This window comes from Myotis davidii, unplaced genomic scaffold (genome assembly GCF_000327345.1).
Source record: "Myotis davidii unplaced genomic scaffold, ASM32734v1 scaffold6, whole genome shotgun sequence".
Taxonomy (NCBI): Eukaryota; Metazoa; Chordata; class Mammalia; order Chiroptera; family Vespertilionidae; genus Myotis; species Myotis davidii.
The window spans coordinates 15,433,652-15,443,301 of record NW_006383011.1 but is presented as its reverse complement, the minus strand read 5'-3'; the positions used below and the strand labels follow the sequence as shown (position 1 = coordinate 15,443,301).

At 44.6% G+C, this 9,650-nt stretch overlaps 1 protein-coding gene across 1 annotated transcript in view; it reads right to left on the bottom strand.

The window, feature by feature from the left end:
• Window positions 1–9,650, bottom strand: part of MCFD2 (multiple coagulation factor deficiency 2) — a 20,426-nt gene that overhangs the window by 10,172 nt on the left and 604 nt on the right. The gene's annotated exons all lie outside the window — the stretch shown is intronic.

The window sequence follows — 9,650 nt, the reverse complement described above, 5'->3', positions numbered from 1 at the left end:
TTCTGCCCGCCCATTGGCGCCGCGAGGCCCCGCCCTCGCCTGGTGTCGCGCAGGGTGGACGGCTCGGGAGATCCCACGTGTAACGGGCCCGAGGGTCGGGCGGATGCCGTTCTTCCTGCTTCCCGAAGGCGACACTCGGCTGCAGCCCGGTGTAATCAACCTGGGCACCCAGGGGCCCGGGAGGTTGCCAGGCGGGCCCGGGAGGTTGCTAGGAAACCCCGAGGGACGTAGACCCGCGTAGGACGTGGCGGGGCAAAACCATCGGAGCAGACGCCAAGGCTAGCTTCCAACTCAGCCTCCACGTCCACTTGCAAACTGGGAAAAAATAGGAATCCTAAATCCTTTCCTAATGAAAGGGCTGGAAGACGCTGGAGCCGGCCTGGAGTCCTGTGTTTCCAGGACGGGCCTGCTTCCATGCTCTGCTTTCTCCATTCCACAAAGCCGCCTTCTGCAACACCGACTCACCCACAGGGGAGTCCCACCAAGACTAGGGGTGGCCCAGTTCAAACACCACCTCGCCTGTGCAGTTCGTGAAATCAGCTGCTATCTCAATAGAAGGCAAGCATTCATAAAAATAAATAACACACACCCATAAGCAAAAGAAACAAGCAGATGAGCCCCGCGTAACCCTGCCCTTATACCTTTCCCTCCATACAAGACTGTCATTCAGTGGGTAGCTATCGGCCGGATGGGTAACTGAATGTGGCACTGTCATTTATTAGAACCTCCTCCCATTTGGCTCTGTAAAGACACATAATCACTTTTCATATGAGCCTGGATTTGGAAAAAGAGAAAGAAAGTAAATGGTCCCAGAACCCTCACTGCAGTTGGTTTTAGCAGATCCGTGCCTTGAAAGTTAGCTAAGGTAACCGCCTTCAGTAGTCACATTCCTTCTCATCTTCATCTGAGTTTGAAATCTGTCTACCCTATCCCAGAGACAAGACCCAGGATCCCAAAGTCCCTGAAGATACCTTATTAATCCAGGACCTCTTCTCTTTTCCTTACTCTGAAGTTTTAGTTTGATATCATTCATTTTCCAGCCCTGCACCTGCCATCCATCTATTTTTCCATTCGTTCATTTGTTCAATAATTCAGTAATACTTCTTGAGTGCCTAATATGTGCTGGGAGATACTAGAGATACAAGTACAAATAAGACATGGTCTCATTTTTCAAGAAACTCAATGTCTCTTCTCCAAAGAGGACAAGATGGCCAAGAGGCATATGAAAACACGCTCAATGTCACTAATCATCTGAGAGATGCAAATCAAAATGACAATGAGGTGCCATCTCACACCTGACAGAATGGCTACCATCAACAAATGACAGGTGCTGGTGAGGATGTGGAGAAAAGGGAACCCTAGTATTGCTGGTGGGAATGCAGACTGGTGCAACCATTATGAAAACATTATGGAGTTTCCTCAAAAAATTAAATATGGATCTGCCATTTGACCCAGTGATCCTACTTCTAGGACTATATCCTAAGAAACCTGAAACATTCATCAGAAAGAATGTATGCACCGTTATGTTCATAGCAGCACAATTTAGAATCACTGAGATCTGGAAACAGCCCAAATGCCATCAGTAGATGAGTGGATAAAAAAGCTGTGGTACATTTATACCATGGAATACTATGCAGCAGTAAAAAAGAAGGCTCTCTTACCCTTTGTGACAGCATGAATGGACCTGGAAAATATCATGCTAAGTGAAATAAGTCAGTCAGAGAAAGACAAGTATCACATGATCACACTCATATGTGGAATCTAAGTAACAAACTAATGAGCAGAGTGGATCCAGAGACTTGAAGAATGGAACAGAGTGCAGAATCTGAGAGGGAAGGTGGGGGAGGGTGGATGGGTGGGAGGTAATCAACTGAAGACCTTGTATGCATATATGCATAATCCATGGACACAGACAATACAGTGCTGAAGGCTTTTTTGGGGGGGCTGGGGGAGAAGCGTGCTAGAGGGGGCCAATGGGGGAAGAGGGGATACATATGTAACAGTTTCAACAATAAAGAATTATTTTTTTAAAAAAGAAGCTCAGTATCTGATACCAATGCCTCCACTTCTGCGGATCTTATCCTCTTCCCTCTCTTGAATCACCAATTGTTCCCTCTCCAATAAACCATTCCTACCATCAAATAACCTTTCCCTCTGGTTTCTTCACTACCACACTAATGAAACTGCAATCTTCATGCAAATCCAATGGTACCTTCTCCTCTTTTTCTACTTACCCTCTCAGTGCTGTTCATCACAGCCAACCACTCCCTACTTTGAAACACTTCCATCTCGTGTTTTCTGACATCATGCACTCCTATCTCACTGGCCTTTTTTTTTTTAATTCCTTACCTGAGGACATGCTTAAAGACAGAAAGGGAGGGGGGAGCATCGATATGAGAGAGAAACATTAATCTGTTGCCTTCTGTAGGTGCCCAACCAGGGATTGAACCTACAACCCAGGCATGTGCCCTGACCTGGAATCGAACTGGCAACCTTTCGACCTCAACCAACTGAGCCACTCTGGCCAGGCCTGTCTATTCTTTCTAGGATTCTTTTCACTGACTTCTCATCTTCTGTTCAACTTATAAATGTTAAGGCATCCAGGGTTCTAGCCTGAGTTCCCACTCTCCTTACATGATTTCACCTACTTTCTTATGAGCTTAGCTTTCCAATTAATAGAAAGTTTGATTTATCTTACCATAATTTCAAGATGTTTTGAAAGAAACGTAAATACATTTATGAAACGCATTCATGAATAAAAGCATTCTAGAATATGTTAAATATGAATGTTTTGAATTAGAATATTGGAAAATAATACCTGGAAGAATAAAAATATTCCATGTGGTATTCATAAAAAATACCTTAATAGTCATTGGATATTTTCAAGAGTACTCTAAGTTTTTGGTAACTTGCACATTTGGCAAATTGGGGGGTAGTATGGACATTGAACTAATTGATCCTTCCATAAATTGACCTTTAGGGATCTGGGCTGCTTCTACTCAGCTTTCCATATTTTTTTTTTAAACAGGTCAGTTCAGTGCACTGCACTTGTTTTGTTTTGTTTTTTAGTAAAATATTGACACATACCTGCTCAGAATAAATTTTTTGTTTTTTAGTAAAATATTGACACATACCTGCTCAGAATAAATTAACTCGATTATATCACCTGTAAGGTGACTTGTCTCCTGCTTTCCCTCAAAATCCCCACCATTACAGTTTATTCTTCTCTAAGCAAAATTAATAATTGTTTTCTCTTCTTGACCCAACATCTAATAGTTTTAATAATATAAGTGAAGGGGGGGGCACGGTGTGTGAACGAATCAGTTAATCAATTTTAAAAGAATGGTAAGCTTTTTAAATTTTATTTCTCACAGTGACACCTATTAACCTATACCTGAAATTCTTATTATAAATATACTGAAGGTTGCAATGACAGAAATATAGAAAAGAAGGGAAGCAGCAAGAGAAACATTTTTAATGTATTAAGTATTATTTTTTTTAAGCATTGCAGGAATTGAACATTGAAAAGAGCTGAACTGTAGGACACAGACCATGTTAAAATTTAGTGCAGAGATGAAAGAATATAAACTGTAAGACCTGGGTGGCAGGGTAAGGCTTTACCGAGTAGGTGAGAGTTGAGGTGGAGTACTTGGGCATTCAGTCATGAGACTGGGACACACAGAGGCCGTTAGCTAAACAAACACAATAGGTTACAGTCAGACTGTTCACATTATGAAAGTCTCTTCTTATAGAAGGCATTTTTTATGATGATCACTAGGGGCCCAGTGCACGAATTTGTGCACCTTGAAAGAAACTGTGGGCTACGAGGTTGCAGTGGGCACAGGGGTGGGTCTCCGCCCATCCTCCATGGCCCCCAGTCCCCTTTCTACCTACAGCCCCGCTCCTGCCACTGCCACTCCCACGTACTGACAGCGCTGGCCCCGCTCACACCCGCTGAGGGCGCAGAGCAATTGGGGCCTGCGCCAGCAGTGGGTGTGAGTGGGGACTGCTGCCCCAATCGCCCCTTAGGAACAGGGGGAGGTGGAAAAGCCCTGAGGGGTAATCGGGGCCAGCAGCCACTGCTCGCACCCACTGACTGCTCCCAACTGCTGACGGCTCCGAGCCATTGGGGCTGGCGCTGGGTGCCGGCAGCGGGTGCGCGTGCCAGGCAGGACCATGGTGCGCAGAAGCAAAGAATTTTCAGTAACCACCAGAGGCTCACCCCAATGACAGTGACCAGTGCCCTGCCTTGGTCTGGTGCCCCTGCTCACCTGCTCCACCATCTCACTGCGGCCAACACCTGCCATGTTCCATGCTCTGCCACCTGCTGCCAACACCCGCCATGTTCCGCACACACCCCTTGGTGTTCAGTGTGCGTCATAGCGACCGGTTGCTCGGCCATTTGGTTATTTGCATATTAGCCTTTTATTATATAGGATTTTTGCCTAAGATTTAATTTACAAAATTTCTATTGACAAGGCACTTTTCAGCATGATAGCTACTGCATGAACAGAGGCAGTTACTTGAGTTTTCCCGGCCACAGTGTTTACTCCAAGAATTAGTTCAAACCCTCTGCTCGGTCATTGATTGATTCATTATTCTTTGTAAGTGATTAGAGGGATAAGTGTTTTCAGGGTCTAAGGTACACTCGAGGACTACCCTGGACATGGAGAAAACACATTAAAATTAGAAGGGACTTCTTTTGACAGAGCATTCTTTTTCAGAAAAGGGTAAAGTTTCGAATGACAGAAAATGATCCTTCTGAAAGAATATTAGAAGCTTCCTTACAGTCAAAGAATTATCCAGAGTGTTTATATGAACCTCTTTATACTGATTGATGGCTCATCCTCTAGTGCAGCGGTCACCAACCTTTCAGACCTCACGGATCACCAGTGGTCCACGGACCCCTGGTTGGCGACGGCTGCTCCAAAGGTTTCCTTAGTGCTTGAAAGTAGAGAAGGGAACTAGGAGGAGAAAGCAGGTCCATTTTAGATGCCACCCTGGAGGTTTATTACTAGAATTGCCAAGAGGATTTTAATCCACAACACTCTCCATCCAAGTTTAAGGAGAAAATTTATTGTTAAACACTATTGTGTACTGTCTTACTTTTCTTGCAACATCCATACAGACTTACTCCATATTTCACATAACCTTTATCCTTCACAACTAGAACCTTCTCCTTGAAGTTCTGAGTAGTTTGGAAAGCCCAATCCAGAGGAGTCTATCAGAAGCATCTATCTACGCCTGCTCACTGTGATGGACAAGGACATCTGTACACCTGCTGGGTACCATGCACAGCAGGCCTGGGGCGGAGCAGAAGGCACTGCAGTCCTCCAGTGGACTGGACAGTAGAAGGCTGGGCAGCCCCAGGCTCTCAGAGTCAGGCAGGGTGGCTGCAGCTCTAAGATTGCAGCCCCAGCTGCAGGAAGAAGAGAGCAGCGTCGTCCTGGGGGAGAGGTCCCTGTGTCCAGGGAACAGCTCCTCTACTCTATTTTCCTCTCACTGCTTTATAATAATTACTGTATGCACTTGCCTTTAATTGTGTTATTTTTCACAAGTATGTTTTTTAAAAGACAGAAGAGAAAAATAAGTTATTTGAAAAGCAGATGGAGCAAAGCTATTGTTTAAAGTCTAAAACTGCTAAAATCATCAAAAGGCAGACACTCAGGTCCCCTTAGGAGTTATTTTGTTGTTGTTGTTGTTGTTGTTGTTTGTTTGTTTTTTGCAGGGGGAGGCAGAATGGCTAAGGTGAGTTGAAAAGGCTATCCTTCACTCCCTCTGACCTAATCTCCTCCCCTCCTGGCTGGTCAAATACCCCAAACCTCACTTCCCTCTTTAGGGTAAACCTCCTTCCACATAGAAAAACATCTCTTATGGTGACTTTTTAAGTTCTGCTTTCGTTCTCAGCTGAAAACCATCCTCAAAGACTCTTCAAGGCCTAGACAAGACAGTGAACATCACAGAGGAATTTAGGATAGTTTGAGGGACATCTAGTCCAGAGCATTCAAATATATATAAATTACTTCATACATTAGTAGGAAGCTCAGATGTAAAAAAGTCAGAATGGGCCCAGCATGTGGCTCAATGGTTGAGTGTCGACGTATGAACCAGGAGGTCGTGGTTTGATTCCTGGTCAAGGCATATGCCTGGGTTGCAGGCTCGATCCCAGTGTGGGTTGTATAGGAGGCAGCCGATCAATGATTCTCATCATTGATGTTTCTATATTCAGAATGGGAAGACCTCTAGTGACTTAAAAGACCTTAAATTGCATAGGAAATTGAAGGGGTTTAGAAAAGCTATAGATGGTGGTCAAGGTCTTTGGTAAACTATCTTTTAACTTTCCTGTGGAAATAAATGGTACTCTGATTCAGTTCTTCAAGGCAAAAAACATGGTGGGGTGGTGAAGGGAGAGATTAACTTATATGCATATATTCATAGCCCATGAACTTGAAGGCCTGGGAGGGGTGGATGTGGGATGGAGGTGGCCAAAGGGGGGAAAAACAAAGGGGACGTCTGTAATACTTTCAACAATAAAGATAAACTTTAAAAAGAAAAAGGAGGGACAGTATTCAGGAGTAAATCCTGAAGCCAACTTGACTTTGGCTCTCTCCCTCTTAACTTTTTGTGAATGGCCTTAAACCAGAAATAGGGACTTTAATATGCTATGATCAAAATCTTGAAAGAGTCTATATTGAAAGAGCTCTAGAACTAAGAAACTAAAAAAACAGAAAAGAAAAAAGTTATCAATGAAGGTGTTCCATTTCGCATTTTATTCTTAAACCTGCAAGGAAACATTTCTCTAAAAATTAAAGGATAACATTACAACTTTTTGATTGATATGGGCACAATAATATCAATCTTAAACCTGAGCACTACTATACAGCATGTTCCTTGGAGTCAACAAACTATTCCAGTCATGCATCTAGTTAATAATCCTCATCGCACCTACTCCAGCCCCCCCCCCAACCCGTATAACTGTCACCCTTGAACCTTTCTTTCCCCTTTTTAGCCTAGAATCTTTAACCAAAGAGGTTTTTCCTTTGTGACAATCATTAACTTAATAGCAAGGGATTTACTGTGTCCTGATGGTCCCTTCCCTCCAATCCCAGAGGACATCTCTATTCATAATGAGGTCCTGGCTAACTTGGATATTGTTGTACCAGTACTTTTTTGTGTAAATCAAGCACAGATTGAAGCTCTTTTGTGGGCAAACAATTCTAATGATACTCTTCCAGACTAAACTCATCAAGGTTCAGAATGACCTACCTAAACCTTTACCCAAATTTGCACAATAGCCTCTAAAACAGAGGTTCTCAACCTGTGGGTCGCGACCCCTTTGGGGGTCGAACGACCCTTTCACAGGGGTCACCTACGACCATCGGAAAACACATATATCATTACATATTGTTTTTGTGATTAATCACTATGCTTTAATTATGTTCAATTTGTAACAATGAAATTGGGGGTCACCACAACATGAGGAACTGTATTAAAGGGTCGCAGCATTTGAGAACCACTGCTCTAAAACAAGGTGCTAAAGAAGGAATAAAACTAATAATCAAAAGCCTGAAGGAGAAAGGAGTCTTCATATCTCTTCCTACTGTCCCTTTGAGAAACCCAGTAGGCAGGATATAGATTCAGAGCAGGGAAATGGCGGCAGATTAAATGGAAGTTACGCTGACACCCTCCCAGGACCAAACTTAAATTACAATGTAAATCCAGAAAACATCATCTTGAATAATAAATTGAAGAGTAGCTGGAAAGAACCCTGATAACCAAGAACTGAAAGTGGAGACCACATAGACACTGGTAGGAAGTAAACCAATACCTCCTATGAACTTCATTACTTCCTCTGAGCTCAGCTTCACCTCATCAGCAAGTTATCTTGGTAGCAATCAGAATTTGTCCTAAACTCTCACCTAAGAGATTTCAGATTAAAAAATAAAAACCACCACCACTCTTTTTATATGCCTTTGATTTTGGCAAATGTTACTAATTAGTCATGGTTGTTGTGCCTATAGTCTCTTACCGTCCCCCCGAAAAGCTGGTCACTAGCAGGCTGGGGTCTTATCTCTGCTGGAGAAGAGCCAAGAAGGCAGGTGTTCCACAGTATTGAGGAGCAGCTCATGGTAAGTTTTTTGTTTCTGTATTATAAAAATGAATTTGAGCCAAACAAAGGATGCGCCTAGAAGCAAGATCTCAGTAGACTGAGATAAATTCTTCTCATCATAAGTTTAAACCATGATACTTGGCAGGGCTTTCCCCGCCTGGTGCAAGGGATGTTCCTCCCCACCTGGGCCCATGCCCACACACATATTGGAACACCTGTCAAAGAAACAAGGAGCCATTCACCTTCGGCTAGGTCCCTTGAGTGCTGCAACCTGGGGGCAGGATTGGCAAAGGACCGCAGAAAAGAGGGAGGTTTTCTTTTCCATAAAGATTGCCTCCTGCTTATCAACTCTGCTTTTCTTTGTCTGCCCCAGGGCTGACTCTGGGGACTGCCAGATCTGGGGTAAATCACAGGGTGTTCTCAGGCCACCCTCCCCAGAAGGACATGCTCAAATCATTCTCCTAGCAAAATCCGGTTCTGGTAACTAGCAAGGGCAGCCAAGGGCAACTAATCAAAAGCCAGCTAGAGGAGCTGACAGTAGTAGGCAAGGAGGAATGTGTGTAAACTGAGCAAATTCTAACTGCCAGAGCTGTCCCAATTTTTCTTCGCATATCTCCTGGATTCTGGGAGATCAGGGCAGACCCCAGGTACTCAGCACAGCCTCCAAGTTCAGGAAACCCTGCCTGCCAAGCAAGGAATGGAGCTACATTTGGAACCTGAAGAGGAGGGTATCTAAGAGGATGGGGTGAGGGGCAGGAAGACTGCCTTCCAACTGATAACACTACCCCACTCCCGTGGCTGCAGCGCCAAGGGCCCAGTGGGATAAGCACCAGGAGCCTGGGCTCCTCTTGACAAAAGCCTTCCCACGTTTACAGCTGTCCAGAGGCCCCCAACATTGAGTGGCCATGCTCACTCTCAAGGTCACGTGCGGGCAGTGGGAAAGACCTACTTGAGGGGTCTTAGGAGTCTAAACTTAAAAGCTTGCCCTGACACCCCCGTTCTCTGGAGTCTTCGCTTACACACAGGGAGGTGTTTTTTTTTTTTTTTTGCTTGCTAACTTTTGTTTTGGTCTTACTGTGATTTTGTGCGTGATGGCCTCCATCCCTACACAAGACTAAACTGAGGGCACGTCGGAGGTGGGGCCACCAGAACCTGAACCAGGCACAGGGTGTTGTTGGTCTGCCCCTCCCCACAGGCCACCAAGTAATCCTCTGAACTTCTTAGTACCCCACAGAGCCGGACTAAGCCTTGCCAAGAGCGCAGGACAGCCTTGATCACAGTCTTTAGACACCAGAAGGAAGAAATAAATAAATACCAAGTTGGAGAAACAGCTTAAAACCTTTAAGAAATCCAGGGCAATTGGATTCTGCTGAGGACAGTCGGGGAGTCAAGTTGAAAAGAGGAACTCCGCTGTTTAAAAAAAAGGAAAGAAACAGTCTGTTAGAGTGGAGACGTCCATAGAGTCGAGAGACTCAAAACCCGCCTGTTTCCTCCCGCGTACCCCGGGGGTGGCGCGCCAGGCCCGCGCGTTCCCCGGAGG